The sequence below is a fragment of the Chamaea fasciata genome, unplaced genomic scaffold (assembly GCF_029207755.1).
Source record: "Chamaea fasciata isolate MVZ Bird 193981 ecotype frontalis unplaced genomic scaffold, bChaFas1.0.hap1 SCAF_9, whole genome shotgun sequence".
NCBI lineage: Eukaryota > Metazoa > Chordata > Aves > Passeriformes > Sylviidae > Chamaea > Chamaea fasciata.
In genome coordinates, this window is record NW_027094094.1 from 1,878,114 (window position 1) to 1,891,980 (window position 13,867).

Consider the following 13,867-nt stretch of genomic DNA (forward strand, 5'->3'; position numbering starts at 1 on the left):
ATATAGTCTATGTTAAATTTATTAATATTGCTTGCTGTCATTCAGTTTGCAGCTCTTACTGAAATATGACTTGACAGCGGCCGCATTAAAGATGTATGCCATTGTATTCAACAAAGATTAATGAAGCCCGGTAAAAATAGCTGTAAAAGAGAAAGTGATCCGAATGTAAAATCAGTGAATTAAATGAGGCCTTGCATACCATTTGTTAATATGCATGAGGAGGGAGGCAGCGAATGAAAATGTCTCCCTGCAAAGTTCATTTGGGAATGTTTCAATATTGTCTGAATATCACCAAACTCTTGAACGGCGGCTTTAATAGAGCCCCGTGTCGCGCCGGGGTCCGCGCGTGCCTGGGGAAGGGCTGGGCACAAAACCCACCTCACCTGCAAACAGCGGGGAAGCCTGCACTAAAAATAATAATAATAATCATCGTCTCAGCCTAATAATATAAATACATCCAGGATAGCTGCGTGTTCTCCTCCTCCTTCCCCCCACTCCACCTTTCTCTGCCTTTCAATATTCAAGCTTTAATGCTCCGTGCCTCTTTTTCTGGAAGAATCGCACGCGGCAACACTGACAACGCTTGGAATCCTCCGGATTTCTGGGAGGTTAATGTGTCTGTCTGTCTGTGTGTCACAGCCACTCGTGTGGTGGAAGACTTTACCCACTTCTCTGAGTATTATTTGCAGGCGGTGACTCGTTTCCTCAAAATGCTCCTGAATTTCAAACGGGCAGGTTAAGACTTTCAGATAAATTAGCGCTGACAGAAAAGAACGTGCAGGAGCCACAGTGTAAACACGCCCTATTTATCAATCAAGGCACTGAGGGGTTTTGATGGACTTGAGCTGTTGCTGATGGGCTCGTTTGCAGGTTTGAACACCAAGGCAAAGATTTGTAGAAAAGACCGAGCTGAAATATTTCGCTTCGGCGGTTTAAAAATATGTGTATTAATCCTGCTGCCCCTTTGGTAGTAAAGTAGTTAATGCACCCGAAAGACTGTCAGCTTGGAGGCAATTTGGAGCTATAATGTATACACGCGTGGTGCAAAAGCTTGTAGAAAAGCTCTGCCTAAAGCATAAACTTTCCCTAAAGAATGAACACGGGTGTTCAAACTGAGAGCAATTCAGAGCGATTTTTGTCACCAGGCTCAGCTCGCAGCACCTGATTTTTTGTCTCAACAGGTATCCAGGTGTAATCCATGGGCAGGGTCTGTGGAAGGGACAAGAATGAAGCTCCCTGGTGTTTTGGTCCGGGGGTGGAGGAGGAGAAGGGAGCCACAAGCTCCTGTTGTGTCCAAGTGGTCTCCAGCAAGTCCCTAAATCTCCTGTTAACCATGTTGAAAAAGAAATCTTTACATTTAAAGACACAGGATGCTCAAGTTTGTGTTTTTGAGGTTCTGCAGGATATAGGATCAGTTGATTTAATCCCAAATTAGTGACACAAGTGGTAAACCCCCCTGCCAACTTAACAGATGTTTCTTATTAAAATTTTGCATTTGGAGAAATTCATTCTCTTTCACGAAATGAATTGGCGCATGAAACAAAGGAAAAAACCTCAAGCCGAGTAAGTATATTCATCTCTGAGAGATGGTAAACTTTGAAGCTTCAGTATGAATTAAAAAGAAATATCAAATGCAAAGAAATCCAAGTTTAGGATTTTTTGTTTGATTTATGGATTTTTCTTTGATTTACACTCTCCATTTTAAAACACTAAATTTCTGGGCTGAAAATTTTCCTACTTCTTTCTCTCATTGGGTGACCATTAGAAAATTGAGACGTGGGAACCACTCTTAATTTACATTTTTTAATAACTTTCAGATTATTTTGGAGAAACCTAGAAAGCATAAGGATGGCAGGCCCAGAATTACAATTCTAAAACATGGCAAATGTGTACAGCATCAAACACTGGACAACAGGAGAAATTTCTTTTTGCGACTCAGTGTCCTTCAAATGTCATGTTTGAGGGAACTCCTGATATCCATGGGATATCTGCTTCTGCTTCAGCTTAATTAAGAACATTTGTCCAGCTGCAAGGCTTTAGTTCATCAAGAGGAGACATTAAAAAAAGCCACAGCAAACACCCAATGGAGGAAGGAGCGCGGCGCCCTTTGGGTTCCCAGTCTCCCTGATTAGAGCTAATTAAAACCATTCATAAGGAAACCTGTGCTGATGGTCACACTGGTGCTGCTGGGGTTTGGCTTTGGCTGCAGCAGCAGCACCCCGTGGAATGACCTATTTGCTTCCCCTGTCCTCTGAGCGCAGCAGGAGGCAGCGCCAGCAGAAGGCAAGGGCCTGGATAATGAAGTGACACAATTAGGGTGAAGTTGCTCTTGGTTTATTCTCATCTCTTCTGTCTTGAACCCACCCAAAAGCACCACAGCTTGGGGACACCCTTCTCCTCAGTCAAGCAAACACTCCTGTCCTGTGCCAAATCTCCCATTAATGCCTTACGGGGCTTGACGTGACAAACAAAGCTCTGCAAGGGGAAAAGGAGGGGAAAGTCTTGGAGTTTTAGAATTAGAAAGGCCAAAAAATGTTAACAGGTGTAAGGAAAAACTTTTTATTGCAGCACAAGATTGAGGTTCCTTTGAGCAGAAGGAGAAAGAGCTGTTGGTGTTTAGGTGAGAAATCAAGAACAACAGAGAATGAAAAACATATCAAAGAAGCCTCATCCCCGAGAGTGGAATGTGCCCAACCTTTGGGCCATTATGGGAAGCAGGAACTCCAAGACTGGCAGACCAAGCAAGTCATCACTGACAATCTCTCAAACAAGTTTTAAACATACATTTCTGTTATTGTTGCTTTGTAAAAATACAAAAACATGCCAGAGCTTTGGACAAGACCCCAGGCCAGAGCCACACCATGGCAGGGAGGAAACCACTTCTCCACAGCAGGTGATCACACTGAGCAATGTGATGCCAACAGTGGTGGCCAGGCCCCCAGTCACTGCTGTGTCTTCAACACACACCTCAACTCTTCCAACTCACACCCTCCTTTCCAGGATGCTGAATTTTTGTGGAATGTCTTGAGCTTGGCATCATCCATGGGCCTGGCAGCAACCCTCCATGTAACCCTTTGACATCTCCCAGTTCCTGCAAAGGGCACAATGGACATGGTTGGACACCACCTCACCCTCACCCCACATCAGGAGTAGACCCCTGCAATGTCCCTCCACACTAAAAATGGGAAAATAGTTCAAAAGGAAGCAGGGGGAAAACACGCAGATCTCTGATTTTTTGGATAACGCTGACATTTGCTCTTTAGGTTTAGTTGTGACCCTCTGGCAAAGGCAAACACCGCAGTTTGGACAGTTTTGGGCTTTATTTTCACCCCTGGTAGGCTGCAAAGAGCTCCCAGTGTCGAGTCTGTGGTGGCAGCAGAGTCTCCTCACTTGTGCAACAACACAAACATACTGGCAGCTGTATTAATTCTCCATTTATTTTGTTTCAGCAATTTCATTAATTATAAACCTGTTCAGTGTTTGACAACGAGCTATCGCAATGTGTTTGTTTACAAATAGGTTTAACACTGAAGATGGTGCCTGTATTAAAAAAAAAAAAAAAAAAAAAAAAAAAAAAAAAAAAAAAAAAAAGAAGACCATTTTTCACAGAACTGTTAGTCCCTGGAGTGGAAAATAACCCCTAAATTCCACCAGTAAAATTTTAATTTTCAAAAATGCTACACATTTGCTATAAATAGCTGTCATCTGTCAAATAAACGGAGCAAGTCCTGGGAGCCTCCGGATCAAAGGAGACCATTCCGGAGGCAGCCTTTGTCTTAAATGGGTCTGTAGACATGGCTTGTGTTGGTTTTTGAGTAATCCCAGCCTGTTTATAATCTCATCTATTTCATGGAGAGGATATGAAAATAGCTCCCCACTGTATGAAAATTATCTATATTCCAGTGCAGACAATGGAGTCAGTCTATTGAAAATAATGGAGTGAACTCAGCTACGCAGTTTATTTCAATGTGGAAAGTCTTTGCACATCATAATATCAAATAAACTCTGCTGAAAACATCATCCCCATATAATTGTATTATACAAGAGTAGTGTCACCTTTTGTTTAGAAGAGGACCATTATGCTTTTATGATATACTTTAAGGGGAGCTAGATGGTACCATTGATTCCTGTAGTAGCATTTTACATCAAAAGCCCGATGTCTGCAGCCCAGGTCACTGAAATCACAAATGAAGTGAATTTAATGGTCTAAGTTTGGTCTCCAGAGAACAACAGAATAGTTAGTACCATCATAAAGTCTGACAATGTAGCCCTTTTGGCAGGTTTTTGTTGATAATAGGCTTGAACTGCAATCTTTTCACCATGGTATAAGAGGATCTGTTAAAGCAGGCTTCGGATACTCGGGGAGAATAAAGTAGGGAAGGCTGCAAAGCACAATATCGTGCACACCTGCACTGTACCTAGAGTAAGGTTAATGCAGTAATATCTGTGTGAAAACTGCCTCACCCCCACATTAAAAGCAGCTTATCATTAGGGATTACCAAGCCACTGCACCAGCTGCAAGTCTTTACTTAAAGACTTAAAGGTAAAGCTCTTACAGTTCCCAATCCAGTGACATTTGCAGCTCACTATAATTTATTGAATATCTTCCAAAGAGCAAACACAGGATTTCTCTTGGTACTGTTTTAGTTGGGTTGTAAACGTTTGCCATTTACCAAGAGGGGAAAAAAAAAATAAAGGCAGGCACATTTACACTTTTGCAAAGCATCATGTAATATTTTGAACCTGTCTTTTCATGCCGACTCTTTTCATGTTCAATCTAAACACTGTTTACTCATTTAAAGTCTTGTTACAGCTCAGCTATGAAGTACGGTGCATACACACTTTCAAAGCTTCTGTGAGAGCACCTTGTTCCCAGGTTTCATTAGGAAGACCCACGCTTGTCTGAAGAAAATGTGAATTTTTAAAACTTCCCATAGCAGACATTCAGAAATGTTCCCCCTTCAGCACTTCATAGTCCTGCTACCGAGACCTTTAGAGACTTAATACAGATAAGGATCTTGAAAAGAGAATTTATTGAGGTTATCTCCATTTAGGAGGCACGCCAATCTATTGATGAAAATTAAAAGGAAATGGTTAAATAAGCCAAATTACACGCTGGGTGATGAAACATTTCCTGTGCCTTGCCAGTAACATGCATGCAAATTATATTAATAGGCTATAATTATGTAAACTTTATTATGTGTGTTAAAGATAACATTAAAATTATAAGACAAACGACACTTAATCACCAATGGAGGGCAATGATAAAAGACTCAGGAAAATTAACAGGCAGCATTGAGATTGTTGTGGTTGCTACAGCCTGAGGAGTACAACAAGCCATAGCATTTTATGAAATAATAACCCTTGCACAGCTCTGCTCACCATCAAACTGCTTTACAAACATTAACTAATTATTAAACAGGCATTTGAGGCCTCCTGGCTAAATGTATGCCCTGGCTGCAAATATTCATGGGCTGCACACGCTTAAAATAACTCATGAGCTGGGCACGTGGCTAGTCCTCATCGCTCTGTCCTCTCCCACACTGAATTTGCCAGGACAGCAAAATAATGACTTGTATCCCATTGGAAACAGAGGAGCAGGATGAAATTGGTGTGCTGGGCTGGTCACTTGGATTCACAGCTCCTCCAGGACAATTTCTCTTGGTAAATCATACCCAGAGTTGTTTTTCGGCCAGGGCACATTTCCCCACTCGTGTTGAATTTCATGGGTCTGTTCCCAGCCAGAGCACACAAGGCCCAGTTTCATTCATGGGAGGTTCGATTTTGCTCCATTTTGCCCCAGCGTGGAAATTTCCTCTCCATCAAACAGCTGTTTTGGTGACTTAATCCCTGTTTCCAGGCACTTGGAAAAGCAAGAAATCTTCTACAGGGGAGCCTGAAGCTCCCCGGAGTGGAGAACCTCTTCTGAAGGTGCATCAGCAGGACCAATGTGAATTTATCCAAGCTGACAGAGACACCTCAAACCCTCACCGATATGGGCAAAAAGGGTAGCCCTGTGCTTTGGCAGCTGTGCCAAAATGTGAACTGTCCCTGCCTCACCAGAAGCTGATTTTTCTCTTGGTGCAGGGCCTTCACTATAAATTCTTTTGCCACCAAAGAAATAACGCAAATCACAAGCTTATCAACTCCTTATGGTGTCTCCTTCAGGAGAGACTTTGCTGCCAAAAAAACAAAAAAAGAAAGACGGCAAGTTCCCAATGTGTTGGAGTTTTCACAAGATATCACTACATCCAGAAAATAAAAGCCAGTCATTCCAATCACAAGTTCCAAGCTTGCCTCAACAATTTTGGTTGCTCAGCAGAAAAAGGAGATTTCAACTTACAGATATCTTATGAAAACAACATCTGATTGAAACAAAAGATATCTGAGTCCTCAGTTCCAAACTGACAAGTGGTGTTGCCTTGGTTCAGCCCTGAAACATTTTAAACTAAACCCATTGCTGCATTCAAACTTTTCATTCCAGTTTCTCCTGCAGGTTTCCACCTCCTTGAAGTGGCCATGCAATCAATTTTTCTTCTAGTTTTCATACAAGAGAGAACACTAAAAAAATGAATGGCTATTTAACGGCACTGTCAGTGCAGTTTTGGAATATAAAATTCTCTGAGTACATATCCAATATGGAAATTTTCAGAATTGTTACAGAAAAGAAAATACTGAGTTTCACATCCCAAACAACTTCTATTGTGTGGAGGAATGTAAGTATTGTAATATAATTATTTCCTCAGTGTCGAAGCTTTGGGGAAAGTGAAACTTCTTGCTGCCTGTAATCCTCTTCTGAATAACAGCTGATAGAGGTAATAAAGATCATGGAGATTTCATTGTGAAAAAGCCATAAGGCACACTGGTTCTTTATAATCCAAAAGTTATTTGGCTTCACTGTTGTGTTCAGTATCATTATTTGTAATTGACCAACGCTGTTTATTTTGAACTGAGAAATAAAAAGCAAAAGAATTATTTATTTAGAATAAATCATTGCAGCATGCTGGGGGACACAACGAGCCTCTCCTTGGCATGTATGAACAATTTATAAACACTGCACTCGATGACAAGAGAAAATCAAGGCTGAAACACGACCAGGAGTGAAGTACCACTCCGAGTCTTCCAGGTTGTACTCGGCATATAAAAGTCTCTCTTCTCTGAAGGCAAATTGTGCTCTTTAGTCAGAGCTTTTGTTCTCCTGCCTGTCCAAAACCAGGCAGATGTGCCCATTAATACCCCTGAAAGACCAAAACTGTGCAGCCCCGATCCGGCGTCTCCAGCTGCGCTAAGCAGTTCTATGTGCCAGCCTTTGATCTGTATTTTCTAAACTTCATAACAAAACTTCAAGAAAAAAAACTATTAGCTGCAAATTAGACATTCTCATGGAAGCCTAGAATTATTTTTCAGGACAGAGGGCTCAATTTCCCAATCTCAGGTGTATGATTAAAATCAATTAAATCACTCTTCCAATGTCAGCGGCAAGATTCTCCTGACAAATGAAATTATGCGAGAAAAGTGTTCTCTTCACTCTTCAACCCTTTCTCAGCATCACTCACATCCACAAATGAGATCAAAATTTTCAGCTCGGGGATTTCAGAGATATTTTCCATAAGAACATGAAAAATCCCAGGAACCCTATGTAAGTAGACTTTATAGTCTCTAGTGGCGAGATGCTGATGGCCTCTGTATGTTAGATATATTCATGACTAACTAAAATGAAAAGTTCGAGTGGAATTTAACCATTTGGGGACCGCACCAGCATTTTTTTCATAAATTAAAGTTTTAACAGTGGAATTATGTACCAGACTCTAGGATACATGCAGTAACCTTTCTGTGTCTCTTTTCATTCCCAGAGAAGTCCCTCGTGGCTTTCCCCTATTGAAAACCTGAATTTTATCAATCTCTCTCAGCTGCTTGCAGACACGAGAGCAGCAAAGCAGCCCCGACTTCAAATGACCACATCATTTGCAGGGGCCCTGAAGGGTTAATAGTTACTTACAGTCTTGAGACAAAACAAGGTGTGCTATTCTAAAAAGTGGAGAAATAAACCTTTTGATGAGAAGCACCACTTGAAAGGCAGAGATATCTCATTTCCAGAGGTGTTCTGACGTGGCTGAACTGTACCTTCAGCAAATTATTTACCTCTTAATTTGTTAAAACATATGGGCTTAGAGGTAACTTTGCCCATGAGGCGTACATCTATATTATATGCTTGTTTGGTTTGACTTCATTTTCCTTGGAGACTTGAACAAATGTTTTCCGCATTTCATAAGTTGTTGTTTTTTTTTCCCCCCCTCCCCTCACATGTTCCAGGCAGCAGTGTTACATATGTATTTTGTTTCTTTTTGACTCTGTTTAAAGAGGAACTGGCTAATTTACAGCACAACAGGCAAAGTGGAGCAATGTTTCAGGATGAGAAGCACAGCCTATTTATAAGCCTGTGTGGGAGCCGCTTTCCAGCTCCTTCCATCCCGATCCACCCAGGCCAGGCTGGGCTTCGGGGTTGTTTTCAAAACATTGCAAAAAACCTATTTCTCTGCAAAGCAGAAAATGAGGATTTGTGTCTTGTTGTTGAGCTTCTTTGATATAAAAGAACAGAACAAGCAGCAAACTTCACATAAAGTTCCGGTTGAAAGAGAGTGGGTTTAGAGGAGATATTAGAAAAAAAATCCTTCCCTGTGAGGGTGAGGAGGGTCTGGCACAGAGAAGCTGGGGCTGCCTCATCCCTGGAAGTGTCCAAGGCTGGTTTGGACAGAGCTTGGAGCACCCTGGGATAGTGGAAGTTGTCCCTGCCCATGGCAGGAGGTGGAACTGTGTGGTCTTCTAGGTCCATTCCGACCCAAACCATTCCATAACCCCTATTTTAACCCATCAGAACAAAACCACTTACTGAGCACTCGGAGAAGGGCTCATGAATTTTAAAGCTAATCCAAAACTATTTGTGCAATGGTCACCAATGGTCATGGAAACAGCGTTGTGCATTTGGGATGTGCTGTAGCTGGAAAAGTTCATAGGTGGGATGTTCCCTGTGGTGTGTCAACAGAGGTGATTGAAGGGTGCAGTTTGGCAAGGGAAAAGTGAGAGGAAATGGCCTCGAGGTCCTAAAACCAACCAATTAATCTTTATTTTGACGTTCTGGTCAAATATTTACAGCTGCTGAAAATTACTGTACTGCTACATGGCTTCTTTCAAGAGCGCTCTCTACAAGCCCAGCAGAAAGACAGGGAGCTCCTTTGTATTTCCTCATGTTCCTTCTCTCCATTCCACATAACATGAGGAATTTCTTGACCTGGATCCATCCCATTTTTAGCTTCCCCGTCTCTGTCCCTGCTATGAAGATCAACCAAACCAATATCCACCATTTGTTGTGTCTCACAGGAAAGACTGCACAAAGCTGGTTCCAAGGTGGAATTCCCACTTTTTTTTTTTTTTTCCTTACTCTGTTATCTTGTTTAACTAAAATATGGGAAAACTGGAGCAAAACTTGATTGGTTTAAAATGGTAGCATGATAGTTGTCAGCCTGGAGAGGAAGAAAAGCCAAAAACCCACCAGGGGCTGGCTGGAGGCTGGAAGGCATCTTCTCCTTCTTGCTTTTCGGTGGGTTTTTTTGTTTTGTTTTCTGTGCATGAAATCAACACCTCAAAGTGCTTTTTGGTTTTCCATTTGTTTATTCCAGCCATAAATATTTTATCACTTAAAAAGGGAAGCAATGCTTGCTCCTAATTGTTTTTGATTAAATATGCTAATTACTTTTTGGAATATTAATGGCACATACGGTACTAAATGTTTTAATAATGCAATGAAATAAGCCAGAAAATATAACTACAAATTAACCTGAAACCGCAACACGGTTTTTATAAGTTTATGTTATAACAACACAAATCTAGAGGAAAACATCGACGACAAAATAGTATTTCTTTTTTGGTGTCTGGAGTTCAACTAAACAAGAAAACTAAAGCAAACAAAATCCCTGAGTGAACAGAAAGTTGCCACACTTTGGGATCACTTTTTTTCACTGCAGGACAAGGAGGAGAAAAATAAAACCCAGTTGAATATGAAAATATCTTTTAAGAGATGCTGGAATGAATCACAAAATTTTGCCTCCTGTGTCCGAAATGGTCTTGAAGCTCATCTTTGAGGAGTGCAGAGGTGACAGCAACAGCAATGCTGAATTAGTGTCTGATCCCCAAGCAGTCATTGGGTAGGAAATATTAAAGTTTTGCTATCCAACATTATTCCTGCATTTCTTACTGAACTTACCATTTACCATTTAATTTTTAATTTTTTTTTTCTTGCACAAGAGAAGATGAAACCTCTTTGTTCCTGTGCTTGCAGGAGGTGGACATGGCAGGAGAATGGAAATGCCTTTTCAATGCCTTGGCAGGCTGAAATCCAGCTCCCTACCTACGGCAGGCAGGCTCCCCAATTCCCAGGACAATCACACTGACACAATTAAATTCTTCCTCTTCTGTTACAGAACTATATGCAATGCTTAGTATTACATTACACTGAAAATAATTAATATTGTGAAGGTTTTTGCATGTTTGTGTGTTAAAGACTTGACCTTTTAATTTGTTTTTCCCTCAGAAATGTTTTGCAATCTAATGATTTGTAGAGACAGTTCAAAGTTGCCAGATAGTCTGTCTAAGCTTTCCACAGTAACTATGATTTTATTTTGCTATATTCGGTTTCAAGGAACTGGTTTTCTTTGCTGTGGTGCGGAAAACACTCGTGGGGGCATTTTTTTTTGTCAAATTTGGTAGAAGAGGAGTGTTTTACTGCTGGGAAACAATGCACTGAGCATCACAACCTATGCACACCTTGAGAGTGATGTCAGAATTGGACCAGCAAAGATAAGCAAGGTAAAGCGAAATGGTCATTTGGAAAGAAATGTTTTCAAAAAAATTAAATTACTGTGAAATAGCAGTTTGCTTGTTACCCACCTGCTGGGAAAGGGGTGTCAGCCTCTTTTGTGTTTAGTTGTCTTGATGTGCCAATGGCTGATCAGAAATCGATACGTTTTTGCTAATTGATAAGCAAGAGCCAGGAAATTTTCCCTGTCAGGAATTACCAGCGTTATTAGTGGCACACTGAGGGCTGCAAGGCAGCCAGCAGCTCTTCCGTGCTGACCTGTGGGTCTCCAAAGGAAACACTCTGGGAGTCCTCCCTCTGAGATGTACCTTGAACATATGGATGTGTCTTTGACTGGACTTTTAGCTATGACACATCCATGCATTGCTAGCCAAGCCTGAATTATTAAATGATGCTATGGACTGTGCCCATAGAGGACCTAGGACCTGCTTCTGAAATGCTAATAAAGCCAGCAGGAAAGAATTCCTTAGATTTTTCTCCTGGATTTAATTTCTTGAGTTCAGAAACTCAGGTGAGAAACTGCTATTTTAAACCAGCTTGAATTTGATATCTGGGAGCCTTCCCCAGAGGAATTTTTTTTGCTGTTTTTTTTTTTTTATTCAATCTGATCTCGAAACACAAATTTGTTTGAAGATCAGCAAAACCAAAGAAACTCATTTACAAATCGTGTTTAACTCCAAAGGCCGGGGCTCTTCTAGATTTAAGCTCGGACTGAAACTGGACTGATGAAATATTGAAAGAAAAATTAATATTCTGGGTATTTTAGTCCACTGTCACGCTAAAGCCACTAAAAATCTGTCGAATGTGTTTATTCCTAGATTTGAGTTTAGTTCTGCTGACCTTGAGGGTGCAGCTGTTTGGGTATCAAACACTGGGTGGTGGTAGGGTCCCAGTGGTAATTTTCCATTGATTTTTTGGAGTTGGAACGGGACAGGAGTGAAGAGAGAAGAGCTTTCACCCCTTCCCATCTTCCTGCCCCTCTCAGGGTGAGAATCTGTTGGAACCCTGGAGACTTAGATTTTAAGATTTTAATATATAGTAATATATATAATGCAAGATGGAGGATTTGGGGCGCTGGCTAAGGTCTTCTTTCACCTTCTCCTTCATGGGTCTGGGTGGCTTCTTCTGACTGGGTGAAAAGGTCCTCATTGCGAACCTCAAGTGGTCAGTGTTTGGGTTAAAAGTATAAATAATATAGGTGTCATCTCATTATTGGATAATTAGTGCTTAAAAGACCATGGAAAGTGTTAGAGACAGAGACATTTTCTACCTTGTTGGCTGGAACTCACAACTTGTGAGACTGTGCTTTAGATAAGAATTAATAAACAACTGAGTCCTAACACGAGAAAAATGCGTCTCCCGTGCTTTAATCCCAGCTCTAACAGCAGAAAAAAAGATAAAAAACTCACAAGAATCCTTTGAAGAGGGACACTGGAAGGGAGATGTGTTTTTATACAGACCACCATAGACCATGGGCAGACTGCAAGCCTGGACACTGGTGGGCAGAGGCAAAAGGTGTGAGACAAAGAGGCGCTAATTAAGGATAATTTCATCAGGGTAGAAACTTTTAGGAAGCTGAAGTGCACAGAAAACCCACACAGTGACTTTGAAACACTGAGGTTCAAAAGGTTTTGAGGTTCAAAAAAACATTTGAACCTCACGGCCAAGGCCAAACTCTTAAAAAAAAGCTCTTTAAAAGGAAAGCCCTGAGTGCTCAGAGAGTAAAGAAAGGACTGGGGCAACAGTTTTATCCGAGTGCTCTGTCAGTAGCTTCAGCTGCCCACCCCAGGGACGTGCTCACCTCCTGGGCTCCATCAATCCACTGCCATGCTCTGGAAGCTCTGCCACCTCTCCAGCCAGGGAGTGATGAATGAGCAGAGCCAGCTCGTGGCCGTGTCCGCGTCTGCTCAGGACAGAATTCAGAATATTCATCTCATCTCGCCGCTGACCTTTCTCTGCTCTGCAAACCTGAAAGGTCTGGGCTGCATAATCACATCTTGGGATAAAAAGATAAGTGAACTACCAGATAAACAGTGGAGTGTTTACATGACCTTATGGTTTTACAGTCCATATTAATTTTTAATTGCACTGTTAAAATATAGTAAATATCTATTATACAAATTAAGTGGTAATAGGTATTTGTGGGTTTTTTTCATGAATTAATCTTAAAATAAGCTGATTACATAAATCTTTAGCCAAGCAGTGGCTAATCCTGGGCACAAACATTACTTTGATAAGATACATTCAAACAAACATTTTTGTGGCAAAATGTTATCAGATACTAACACATAATTAGTCTAAGACATTTGGTTCAATGCGAGCGTTTTCGAGTTGTGATCATTAAGTGAAGGTATTGGGAGAAATCCAAAAGGGAGCAGAGGATTGTAAGCACTTCAGAGTTCCTTTGTGGATTCCGATTAGGCTGCTGGATTCGCTGCTGTTTCCTTATGTAAACATATTCACATATTGCCATGGTGGGGAAATCTTTATCAAATTATTGGCAAACAAAGTGATGTTCGTGTAGATGAAATTATTATTCATCTGGATCTGGATGGGGCTGAAAGAGAAATTGGGGGAGAGGATGGGAACTGGTGCAGGGAGTGGAACCCCAACTTCATTTGGAGTCTCAGCAGTGAGAGGTGCCCCTTCTTTCACCATGAGGAACATGGCGATGCAGGAATAACCTGGAATATTAATGTTGGCTGTTGGTGCATGGATTTAGCTCTTAGCCTGTGATTCTTGGATTTACAGGACTTTTCATGTGACCTTCGTTTATTTGAGTAAATTTCCTTATTTTTCAGCTGCACTAAAAGTATTAAACCAAAAGGACCTGTAATAACTTCATTTACTTATCCAATACTCCGAAAGGACTATTGATTAATACATAATAAATAAAGGTTTTTAAGATGCTTAATAGTGGCTTAATAGTGGAAACTAGTAAATACTTAATTAGAGAGGGTTATTGAACTCAGACAATGGCTATTTGACATGCTG